This window comes from Centropristis striata, chromosome 13 (assembly GCF_030273125.1).
Source record: "Centropristis striata isolate RG_2023a ecotype Rhode Island chromosome 13, C.striata_1.0, whole genome shotgun sequence".
Classification (NCBI taxonomy): domain Eukaryota; kingdom Metazoa; phylum Chordata; class Actinopteri; order Perciformes; family Serranidae; genus Centropristis; species Centropristis striata.
The window spans coordinates 18523317-18536546 of NC_081529.1; the positions used below are offsets into that span (position 1 = coordinate 18523317).

At 39.5% G+C, this 13230-nt stretch overlaps 1 long non-coding RNA gene across 1 annotated transcript; it reads right to left on the reverse strand.

Moving 5' to 3' along the window:
- Positions 1-10081: 10081 nt before the first annotated feature.
- LOC131983898 (uncharacterized) lies at positions 10082-12061 on the reverse strand. The gene is made up of 2 exons (XR_009395505.1): positions 11985-12061; positions 10082-11887 (listed from the first exon to the last, which is right to left on the reverse strand). It is a non-coding gene; the product is annotated as an uncharacterized LOC131983898 (long non-coding RNA).
- Positions 12062-13230: the final 1169 nt, after the last annotated feature.

Genomic DNA, 13230 nt, shown 5'->3' on the forward strand with positions numbered 1-13230 from the left:
GTACAGTATATATTAGTTTATCATATCACACTATACAAACATGCAGGACTTTTTTTTATTTTGTTTGTAAAGTAGACCAGGTTGTTATAATCAATGGGCTCGTCTTTGGCCCTTGTGGCACACTACAGAACATAAACCATTGTTGTAACATGAGTTGTTCAGTCTGTTATTGATCTTGTTCTGTTCTGTGGGATCGGCACCTGTGTCTATACGATGAGATATGCATTGGTTCCTTTCCATTTATAAAGTCTTGATAGGCAACATGCCACCATACCTCAGCACTTTATTAAACTGCTCACATTATCCAACACGCCCTAGTGATGCTTAATGCTCAGTGTTCCCCGGAAAAATACTGAATTTGGAAAAACTGCTTTCAGTTTCTCTGCTGCATCTACCTAGAACATCTTACAACATTCACCCAAACTCAACACAATTATAACTATGCACAAGTTTAAAACTATGATAACCAATAATTCAATAATTCTACCGTAACTATTTTAAATATTTTTCAAGTGTTCTGTCTGAATTGTTTGATCTTTCATTATGTTTTCTTCTGTGCTCTCGACATCATTGTAAATGAGGGGCTGCCCTCAATGATTCCTTGAGAAATAAAAAAAAGGATAAATGAAGAAAAATGTTTTTTCATGATTAGTGTTGATATTCTAAAGAGTGCACTAGTGATTAAACTGAATAATAAACAACTCTTCTATAACAACCTGTGTTTTGGAGTCACCATAAAGATCCCTTGTCACACTCTTATGTATCCCTATCAACAGTTCACCCAGCTCAGCCCTGATCTCCAGTGTTTGACGCCTGGGGGTGGTGGTGCTGTATATCCAGACAGGCCTGTTCCCACCACCTGCTCAGGTGGGTGTGGAGCTGCTGGGTTGGAACAGTGAAACACCTCTTTGACGTCAATCCTCAGTGATATACCAACTGTGTACAGCCAGTGGAGTGAATGACAATGGGAAACAGAATGAGTCGCAGAGCGAGGGAGAGCTGTCATGCCGTGTTACCTGAGTAACTTGAATGATTGCCTCAGGCACACATGCAGTGATACTGGATCTTTAAATGTAATAAGTACACAGTATGGACCAATGTTTTGTCAGAAAGTTCTGTAAAAGTAGGTCATACATTTTCAAAAAGTTGACTGCTGTGTTTGGAATTCTCCCAGTCATCTACACCACCACTCAATGCCTGCACAGAAAAAAAAATCACATTATTTGAACAAAAACTATTCATTTTAACATAATTTTGGAACATCATTAGCATATTTGTGAATGCAGATCATCAGGCTTTGTGCGTGTGTGCGTGTGTGCGTGCGTGCGTGCGTGCGTGCGTGTGTGTGTGTGTGTGTGCATATTTTGGATGCTATGCTTTTGTCCCTTTAATACAAACAAGTAATTCTTTTATTAATTATATAATAAACCTCTTGTTCATCACATCAAGTCTCATGGATCACATAGGATTACATTTTATTTAATGTGTCAATTCACAATGAGGCCTTGAGACACGCGTCTCACAGAGAACCCCAGGTTTTTTTATGTGTCAAGTCTATTTTTGTGTCGTTTAGTATCTGCTTTAATATCTTAATATCTGCTTTTTATATGTTTTGAACTTATCTATTTTTAAAGTATAAGAGGAAGGCAGTAAAAATAATCCAACAGTTTTGGAGTATACTGTGCTGATAAGGTTCTGTTTTACATAACACTGCCTACGTATATATGTATAAATAGAAAGGGCAGCAGTGACAGAGTTCAAATCATGTGAAAAATAAAATACAGATAAGAATGTGTGAATGGCCTTGTAGCTTTCAGATGCCTCATGTGATGTGACTAGTAGCCTCAAGTATGTCAGAGCGAATGCTTCACATGCTTTACATGGTTCAGGACAGCCTGGAACTCTTAGGTCATGCCCTGGAACCACCTTCTTTTTTTAACCTGTGAATTAACACGACAAGTCCGGCCAGAAGACACAGAGGAGGATTCCCTCTGCGTGTGTGATCATTACAGAGATAGCTCCTGCACCTTAAGTCTGCTCCACTTTGACACAACTGCCAGTATGCAAAGCTGTCAGATAAAAGAACAAAGAAATGAGGAGGTATAATTTTTAAAGAATAAAAGTGATGATGTAAAAAAAAGTTATTTTGTTTTTTACTGAGGTGACTTTTTCACACAGTCAGCACAACAGAAGCCAATGTGAACTAAACTGTAAGCGACTTTTCATTGCTTTCAGACAAAATGCATTCAATGACCACATCTATCTATAAAAGCAAGAAGTGTCTGTGTGTGTGTGTGTGTGTGTGTGTGTGTGTGTGTGTGTGTGTGTGTGTGTGTGTGATTTCCTCATCTCTATTTAGCCTACCTATCTTTCAGAGTTTTAAAGTGCGCTACAAGGTTTGATTTTCCAATAATATTCAAATAGTTTTCAGTGAATAACAATGTTCAATGTGTATGTGCTGGATGGTGTGTGTACCTTATGAAAAGTAAGTGTTTTATGGAGTTGCAGATGTTGTAGTTGTCTGCATAGCCACAATATATGAAACACAATAGTTATCAGTCAATCTACACGTTGCACAACACACCTAATAACCCTTACTCACATTATTCACATCCATCTGTTTGTGCTGCATGTAAACTTATTCCCTCCTATATCTGTGTCTTTATATATGTCTAACCATGTTGAATGATTAAGTTCCCTTTCCTTAAAATAACCATTTCTGTGTCTCTTTATATCTCAATGTACATCCATGTATTTTCCATGTATATGTACTTTGTGTATTAACACTACGCAAGAGTATTACACCTCATTGTACACCCCACTTTCACACACACCTCATTTGGCCTCAAAATCGAAATCTACTTAATCTCCCACTATACCCATACATACTTCCTACAGGCACTGCACTAGTGTTTTAAATTCCATGAACAGTTTTCTCACTTAAACTGAACCACCACCAAACCTCTATGAAAGAATTGATACCAGGAAATGGGGTAAGGTTCTGACCAGCAGCCACATGATCAGATTTCCCTCTTGGACACAATGAATGCTGCATGTCCGATTGGAAGAAAGACCTATAGGCTATAGTAACTCAGTGGTAGCAGCCTAGAGGTATTTGACTGTTTTGGTGGCTACTTTAAAAAGTAAGTCTACTTTTTAAAGTAGCCACCAAAACAGTCAGTTTAAAGTTGTTTTTTAAAAGAAAAGAATAGCCATCATTTTTTCTACTGGTTATCCAGGGCCAGGTTGCAAGGGCAGCAGGTTAAGCATTAAGGTATTTCGGGCTTCCACCTCCCCAGCACGGTTTTCCAGTTACCCAGGTACCCAGGAGCTGGAATGTAGATGGACTGGTCTATTTGATTGAGAGTGCTAATAGGAATTATAAGGGAGATCTTAGGTTAAGAATCAAACAAAACCTCTTATTATAGGCAGTATAAAATGAAATAAAGACTAGAAATATACTAGAAAACTTCATGGTAAAACATGGTACCGACAACATATAATGTAAAATAAAAATAACCATAATAAGTGTCAAGTATAAAGAAAGTGTGACAAAAACTTTGCATAAATGTGCAAATTTGTATAGATGTGCAAAAATCAAATAACTAAACATGGATTTAAAAGGTGCAAATGAAGGTTAAGTAAGGCACAAACATAAACACCAAAGTGAACCACAGCAGAGTACCAGGCTTGAACTTGTCAACATCTCTGCAGACTGTTCAACTCTGTCCAGGGCCTTCAAGTGAGGTGAAATTACCTCATAATTGTTCTTAAGTACTTGATTAAATGTAATTTGTGGCTAGTTGTCTAGTTTAAATTAGATGTAAACAAAATTCATCTTTGACTCTAGACGCCCCACAGCTCCTCTTCCTTCCAGGAACAATTATTTTGCAGTATGAATTCCCAATCCCTCTGGAGCCCCTTCCCCCGCCAACAAAAAAGGTGTGCACAATATTTTTACACTTCAGAGAGGTGAGAAAAATCCCCAACGTAACGACACTTCCTGCAGTAATGTGCATTTATTTGACATTTCTGCTATAAAGCCCAACCATGTGCCTTTTTGCCCTAACCTTAAACTAATGAAACTGTGACCATTTCACAACGTTAAACAATGTGTTTAAAACAACGACCATCACATTTAGATATGAGGATGTGTTGATCTTCTGCAACTGATCTTAAGGGTTCTTAATTTTGGAAACGCTCTTGAGGGTTGTATTTTAGGGTAGAAACTAATTACATGTGAGGTTGTAAGGTTTTTGCCTCACACTTGTATTACTTTCTGCAACAGTTCCACCTTGAAGTTGGTCAAACCAAATAAATCTCTAGTCCTGCTTTTCACCATTGCTGTTCTTCTTCCATAGTATTTGCTGCAACTAAGCCACCAGGCTAGCCAGTGTACATGAATGGTCATGAAACGGTGCTGAAGAGCTTGTGTGATTTATTTTAAAAGTAACTCTGAGTCAATTCAGCAGTCCTGTGTTGTGTTGCATATAGTGGCCGCATGTCATGTCAGGACATGAAAGTCTCCAGTCTGGTGCTGCACTGATGGGAGTTGAGGAACAAGACTACATGGGGGAGGGGAGGTGATATGTCTTCCATTTTTTAGCACTTCCCCTTAACAGTTCTGTTCAAAACACACTGGTTCCTTCCCAGTTATTCTATAGGATGAACAGTTAAAGACTGAGGGTTCTGAGACCGAGGGTTCATCCAAGTTCTGCACGAAACCGGCTGAGCTTTGAGGTTCATGTGGCCATAATTTCCTGAACTTGTCGATTCTCCCTCTACAACATCAGGAAGATCAGACCCTACCTGACCGATTATTCAACAACTCCTGGTACAGGCCCTTGTGATATCACGTTCAGACGACTGCAACTCTCTGCAGGCAGGTCGTGCTGCATGCACCGCCGAGCCTCTGCAGATGATCCAGAACATGTCGGCATGTCTGGTCTTCAGCCAGCCTTAAAGAGCACATGTCATTTCTCTGCACTGGCTCCAAGTTGCAGCCCGCATCAAGTTCAAAACCCTGTCTCTTGCCTACAAAGCAACAACTGGCACAGCTCCCGCCTTCCAGAACTCCTTTATTCATGTCCACACACCCTCACCCTCAGGCGTCTGGCTCCTCCCAAAGTCTCAAACTAGACTCTTCTCCTCGGTAGTTCCCCCAAACTCCATCTGATCTGCCGAGTCTCTCTCAATCTTTAGGAAGAGACTAAAGACCCAGCTCTTTACTAAACACCTTCACACATAATCCACTCAAACTCTCTACACAAACTGCTCAAACTGAACTGACATGGCACTTATTCATGTCTTGTCTTCTGACTTCATCTTTGCTTGTGTTCTATGAACTCTCAAATGTACGTCAATTTGGATAAAATGTAATGTATCTGAATGATTCTTTGCAAATAAACCCCTGTGAGCTTTAGTAGAGGCAGACAAGAGAAGTGAGGCACAAAGGCAGATGGAGAGTGATAATACAAAGCAAAGCAGAGCCAGAGCTAAACATCTGGATGGGTTTGGTGTGTGGTGAGGCCTGCTGACTTCTTTACCAGGGTAACTCCAGAGAGAGATGTAGCCTCAACCACAGATAATGGGAGACAGCTGGACACTGCTGCACTGCCTCGCATTGGACTGAAATGGTAAAAAAGCTCATTTTGAACATTTTTTGCTTTTTACCATGTTGAGAATGCTTTGAAACAGTATATGCTCCTTTGCATTGGGGAGTATTTAATCTACAGCAACACTACACTTTTATTGCAAGCCGCAGCGACACAAAAAAAGGTAACTATAACACTGATGAATGTTACAAATATGACATTACACAATTACTGCATCTTAGTTTTAAACTCTAAGATGGCCTGGCGTAGCAAATTGATTTGCATCCTCGTTGGCCCTTTCAGGAGGGTTTTCATGTCACCAAAACAAGAAGAAAACAGCTAAAATCTTAGTTTTCTGCAAGTGATTTTAGTTTTAACAGTAGTCAGGGGCCGACAGGGCCAGGCTCCTTAGTCCCAGCTCTGTATAGGAGGTAGTAACAAAGGCGTTAAATTGGTGAGACTGTTTGAGGTGGGATCAATGTGAACCGACGGAGCAAGAAAAGGTCAAACTGACTGATGAAAACACAAAAAAACACAACAAGAAAAAAAGACAGTAATTTAATGAAGCCTGGGTAAATCAAAGTGGGCTCTCACTGGCTAAAAAGGGTTTCCTCGTCCATTCTGCTGACTCACTGATCCTGCTCCTTACTTATTGCTCCAACAGCTGAGTCGCAGCAGGAGAGAGAGGCTCCAATCAGGGTAATTGGATTGACTGAGCAATAAGTGGGCACGGGAGAGTTGGACCAGTGAATTAAAGACTACAGGGAGATGGGCCAGAAACATAGACAGCTCTTTGCCAACAAATATCAGCATAGAAAATGTATTCTACACAACAGTGTTTACAGCTGCAATGTAAGCTAGGTCAAATGTACTTCCATGTAAATGGCATTGCTTGCTAACCAAGCTTAGAAAAAGGAGACAAATCACCTTTTTGTTTGCTGATAAAAAAGATTACTGTCGACCAAAAATAACAGTGAACAAACCTCCCATTGTCTTAAAGCAACATCGTTTTAATGTCTGTCAGTAAATCAGCTCGGATTATGTTGGAAACATCAAAATGATGCTAAGATCTCAGAAGGTGGTGACATGTATATGGGCAATATAAATAAAATTGCACACATGGCTAAAACAGGCATGATCATAGGTGTACTTGAAACATGAGCAGTCAGATGATTGGACAGACTGTAAACAAAATCCCACAACACAACTGGAAGTAAAAATAAAGGTTAATGGTAAAATGCCACTCAAACTGTCCATTACTATTTACAAACTGACTCCCTGATTGTAAAGGTCTCAGGTTCGTAGATCGGAAGCCCAAGAATAAACACAAGAGGAGACAAAAGACTGGTCTCAATGCAGCAGGCCTTTATTTAGGTTATTTTAAGTTATGCAGATTTCGTCTTAGAATAACATTATTCTCGCAGGAATGACGTCAGAATGAGCCCCCATCACTGTAATAATTAACATTTAATTCTTCTTGAGATAGGCCTGCCCTCGTACAAAAAAATGGACGTACACGACACTGAGTTCTATTGGCCAGTTACTAATAACAACCGCTGTTCACAATGATTGTTATACACAATGTGTGTGTGTGTGTGTGTGTGTGTGTGTGTGTGTGTGTGTATGGGTGGGTGTTGTTCTTACAGGCGTGTATCTAGGAGTTACCAAGCCTAAACATGACAGCTTGTAATCTCATTTTATTTCTGTGAGAACACAAACGAGTCCCCATAAATCTGTGGGAGATTATAAAATCACTAGCAAAGAGAACAATTATAAGTTGCTCTGCACAGCATTATAATTATCCAAATATAACAAGTTTTGCACAATAACAGATTTCAGCATGTTAAATCCTGACTTGTTCCTTTGTCTACTTCACTGTACTGTGTGAGAGAGGAAGCAGGAGGAACTCAGATAACATATGGCACTTGGTATAAAGTGGATTAGGCTGCAGGTTTCAACACAAGACAAATGTTAGGACTGACTGTTGGGGGTTGGGCAGCGATCTAACCTGCAGTTTCTACAGCTCTAGGACTGGGCGGATGGCAGCGATCGGCCATATATCGGTATTAAAAGTTATACCGATATATTTTGGAAAGAGGTATGTAGTTGAAACAATCTTAGCAAGCTTAGAGTGGTTCTGTAATTGGCAGGTTTTTCGGTAAATACCTACATAAAACAGGTTGATGATGAATATTTGTGAAGTTAAAACCAAACACTTTGCACGTTTTGTTTAAAATACCAATATATATTGAATATCACCATCGGCCTTAAAATACCAGGATAGGAGTTGTAGTCCATATCGCCCAGCCCTAGTGGATGGGCCACTGGTAGAGGTATCAGCAGCTGACATTATTGCTTGACAATAAAAAGATATATTGCTCTTTGGATTTGTCGACCATAAAACTAAAAGAAACAAAAAAGAAAACAACTTTATAATATGTGTGTTACAGCCACTGACTTCCTCTGGCCTCTTTCTGGAGGATAGGTGTTTTTTCCTCTGTGTGTGTGTGTGTGTGTGTGTTTCAGGTCCTGCCACGCCCCTCTCTGCAGGCCTGGTTCACCCACACCTGAGTGTGATCTGCTCATCAGGGGAGCTGATTATCAACCTCCAGACCCAATGATCTCTCATCTCTCTTCTGCCACTCACCTGCTTGGTTGACTGTGTTAAAATAATTGATTTTCTATATTGGTAAATTATTTTATGCTTTATTTCTGCTTCTCTGTCTCTGTTCTCTGTGAGTGATGCAGGTCACTATCAAAGGTCAAACCTTGACTGTAATAAATATCTCTATGCATTTATATTAAGTCAGACAATATGATTTGATACATTGATTGTGTTTGTGTGTTAATATTGATGTAGAAAACTATGATTACTTTAATTACATATATTCCATTTGCTTAAACTGATTAAGATTCTATAAATCACAAAGAATGACATCCAGATATATTGATGCACAGTTTTTGCTGTGTGTGTATGTGCATTTGTGAGTGTGTGTGTGTGTGTGTATGTGTGTCTGGAGAGGGGAGACCACAGAAGGCCGAATGAAAATCCCGTGTGAGAATCTCTGTAAGTCATAACAAGGAAAAATGTTTGTGCTAACAAGTGTGTTAGCAGGCCACAAGGCCTTGTCCTGGGTAGCAGTGATTGTTTTGCCCAGGTGGCCTGATGTGTGACGGTATGAAAGAAGACTGGCGAATCAGCGGAGGGGGAAGGCGGGACTTCCTGGAGGAAATCGACCAGCATGTTTTGTAAACAATTGTAAGGTTATTTTAATGGGTTCCAGGGAGGGAGTGGTGGTTCAGACTTCACGAACTGAAACACGTCTGTTTGTATTCAGGGACATGAGTTAATTTTGAACCCGGAGATCTCTGTAAAGTGCACATTTTCTGACGTATTGTAATAAAACTTTTGTTAAACTACGGACGTCTCCAGCTCTTCATTTCCCATCAACGAATGCGCAGAAAAATGGTGAGGTTTTTTCTGTTGGTGACAGATTTTTTTCTGTCGGTGACAGATTATCAATTTTCAAGGTTTCCTCATACAATTTTTCTAACACTGTTACTGGTTATTTTGTTGTACCTGCTCTGAAACGGCTCTGTTAAAAATAGTGTTTTGTTACAGCTTCATTGTAATTCAGCTTGTTTTGCAAAGTGTGTCTGGAGTCCTGGTAGGGGTTCTCTGCCATTTTTGTTAACTTTTTTTACTGTCTACTTTTGCCTAGCTAGGAAGCTTAGTATTGTCTGTTTTTGGTAGAGTTAGCTGAATCTTTTTTGGACTTTTGTTTATTTTGGCCTTGGAGACCCTGATGTTTTAGTTGCTTCCTTTTCTTTTGAAAACTGAAATGCAGAGATTGCTCATCAGCTGTCTCGCCTTTGTACCTGAAGAATTTGAGTGTGGTGATGTTCTGTTTGTTCTCTTGCTGTCAGGAAATCCCATGAAAAGATCAAAACCAACAATGTGTCAAGGGGCTGGTATTTTCTGACAGAAGTGCTTGTCAGAAACTCTCCCTCCCCCCACACCTTCAGATTAGGTGTAGGGGGATGGGGTTGGATTGTGGGTTTGCTGCATGTCTAACTTTCTGTAGCTTTCCAACAATCTAGCATTCACTTCACATTGTGGAGGTTGAGTCAGGTTTTGAACTTCTTCGTCTCTTTTTTCACTCTGTACACAACTAGTTCTGTTACTTTCCTGTGAACAACGGAGAGCAACAGTATGAATTTCTTATAGTTTATCATTAGGGCCTTAGGTATTTTTTCTATACTATATATGTCATATTCCACTTACACAATTGTGTATTTCTCTGCATATATTTAAATATATTTACTCATTGATGTTCATACTACTACAGGCAACAACCTATTTAACATGTGTTAGAAAAATTGCATGAGGAAACCTTGAAAATTGATAATCTGTCACCGACAGAAAAAACCTCACCATTTTTCTGCGCATTCGTTGATGGGGAAATGAAGAGCTGGAGACGTCCAAGTTTCTCAGTTTAACAAAAGTTTTATTACAATACGTCAAAAAAATGTGCACTCTACAGAGATCTCCGGGTTCAAAATTAACTCATGTCCCTGAATACAAACAGACGTGTTTCAGTTCGTGAAGTCTGAACCATGACTCCCTCCCTGGAACCCATTAAAATAACCTTACAATTGTTTACAAAACATGCTGGTCGATTTCCACCAGGAAGTCCCGCCCTCTTGATCGCTGATTCGCCAGTTTTAATTAATACAACGGCACGTCAATGCCAGCTGGGCATACGATCTTGCTGCCCCGGACAAGGCCATCCTGGCCTCTCCAGGACATTCAACAACAAAAAATTCTGTTTTGTTATTGTCTCACAAAGATATTATGTCTACAGAGTCAAAGGTTTCTCACTGTGTCACATAGATTGTAAAAGTCTAAAAAAATATGAACCAGACAATAAAATAAATGTAGTCAAAGTTTCTAAACCAAAAACACACAATCAATCATTGTATCAAATCATATTGTCTGACTTAATATAAATGCAGAGATTATTACAGTCAAGGTTTGACCTTTGATAGTGACCTGCGTCACTCAGAGACAGACCACAGAGAAGCAGAAATAAAGCATAAAACCATTTACCAATATAGAAAATAATCAATTATTTTAACACATGCTAAAATATATTTTTCCAATGTGCAATATCTGTAAAATGCAAAGTACTTTCAGGAAAACAAACAAATATTAAGAAATGCCCAATAGCAGAAATGTGTATAGAATGCATGGATATGTCTTATTTTTTATATTCTTATTCTGTCTTCTATATCTGTGTCTGTATCTTGAGCTGCTGTGACAACTAAATTCCCCCACTAAAGGATAAATAGTCATTTGTTATCTTATCTCCATATTTAAACAATATCGCATCTCCACCATCTCATCCATTGTAGTCCTAGTTCTGAATCAGCATATCCTGGCCCTTTGACCATCTCACAAAACTTGACTATTTCTGGAAAGAAATACAGTAAATGGACCTTGATTTAAGATTGTAAATGCTTATTTGAAGCTAAAAAGAAAATACAAAGTGGCTTTTTTTATTGTTAGTGTGACCGGGGCAACTACAAGCCCCTGACACTGGATATGACAACGCCACCCTGGGAGTTTCACCCAGGGAAATACACATTTACTATCTAGGTTCTTAATATAAAAGGAGGCGCAGAGACGTGCGTTTCCAGGTATAGACAAATAGATAAGATTTTATTTAAATATAAAATAATGCACACAATACTTAAAAATGCGCAATAGTGACAAGCTAAAATGGCTACCAGTACAAGGGAGGGGGTGTCAGGGAAGTCTGCAGGAGGGAGTGAGGGGAAGGGGGAACCACCACCAGGCCGGGATAAAGGGAAGTCAAACACACTGCAACACAAAAGACACGCAATAAGTTTCACACAAAGTCAAAATAATCATGCAAAATGCCGTAAATTATACATGCAAAACACAGGCAGGGGAGAAGCAGACAAAAAGGAAGACCTCCACCATGTGACTCACCGCCTTTAGAAATATGGCCGCCCACCTGTACTGGCACCAACAACTACATAAAAATCACTCACAGGTAGAATAATAAAGCAAAATAACCCCAAAAATATACAAAGTAAATTAAACAGGGACAAAAACAGCATTAGGTAGAGCTCCTCCTAGTAGGGCAAAAATAAACCATATTAACAAAATAAATAAGCCACAAAATTGCTACTGAAGGTATTGCATTACCTTGGCAATTGTCTTACAGCAATTAGGTCATGCAGCAATCACCATCATCATCTCATTCCTGCCACGAGAGGTAAGAAGTCACATTAAACATGATGGCACACAACTCAAATGTAAAAGGTAGCATTTGTTAAAAGAAGGAGTATCTGAAACAAAACCATAGTTAACAGGGAGGGGCAGCAGCACAAGGAGGGGAGGAGAGCAGCCACTGCGTCCACATATAGCTCTGATCCTTCCTGCAACAATCTACATGAATAAAAAAATACTTAAGTCTGTGCTAAAAACCCACTTCTTCATACCCATGACAGTGCGCACCTTACCGGGACAATATTGCTCCACCAGGACGGTAGGTAGAGAGAGCAAGGCCAGCCTGCTGCAGGCTGCTTGCAGCTACATTTAAAGGGACTATGGTGATTAGCACTCACCTGCTATCAGTTGGGTTGATTAAGGGGTGTGGCTGCACTGGCAAGAGGAAGGGGAGAGCCCTACTCATCAAATTAGCAATGTTCTTACTCTCATTTCCTGTCATCTCTGCTTCCCACTGTCTTATTATAGCATTTAATCTCCCAAAATAATCATATAAAATATTTTATCAAACACAACTGATGTGTGAAAATTCAGTGTTAAAAAACTCTTTCAAAACAATTTTTCAAAACAGATGCTCACTGCACTTTTTAGGAAATGTTAGTCCAGCAGGAAATAGTGCATATGTTGGAGACTTTTTCTCATGGCAGATTAAATGACCATTTCTATGCTATTAAATATCTACTGCAAATACATTAAATAAGTCTTGCCGTATCTTGGCCTGTCCTTAATGCGCCCCATGGTACCCATTCAGTGAAACACTGCTCTATGGCACAGAGGAATAGAAATATCAGGCTTTGGCTACTCACACACAATACTTTATGTTAAAGTAAAATTATTATAGAATATCAGACTTTAAAGGTGTGTTGCTGCAGCAAAGTGTCAGGCAGAGTCAGAAAGTACTTCCTTCACACATCCTGATGTGGGATGGTTTCATTAATAGGCACTTTAGAGCGCAGTCTAGTAAAGCAATATGTTGCTTTACTAGACTCTGCTCTAATGGCTTGAGGCTCCTAAATTTGCCACTTGCCAATATGGCTGGTTGATGGTTTCATGCCCCAATGAACAACAACAACAACAACAACAGTGTGGGTGGCCTTCAGTCATGCAGGGTCTCATTATGAATGACTGACTACTGCACAGTATCACATTTAAGTGATGGAAATTAAACAATTTACAATCATATTCTGTTCCACAATGCTATGCAAATTACAGAAACAAACTATGAAACTATGTTTTATGGTAGGTTTACTGAGCATTTTGGGGTCTTTAACCGTAAAAATGACAGCAGAGGCTCAGAGTTACGGTGCCAACATTTGA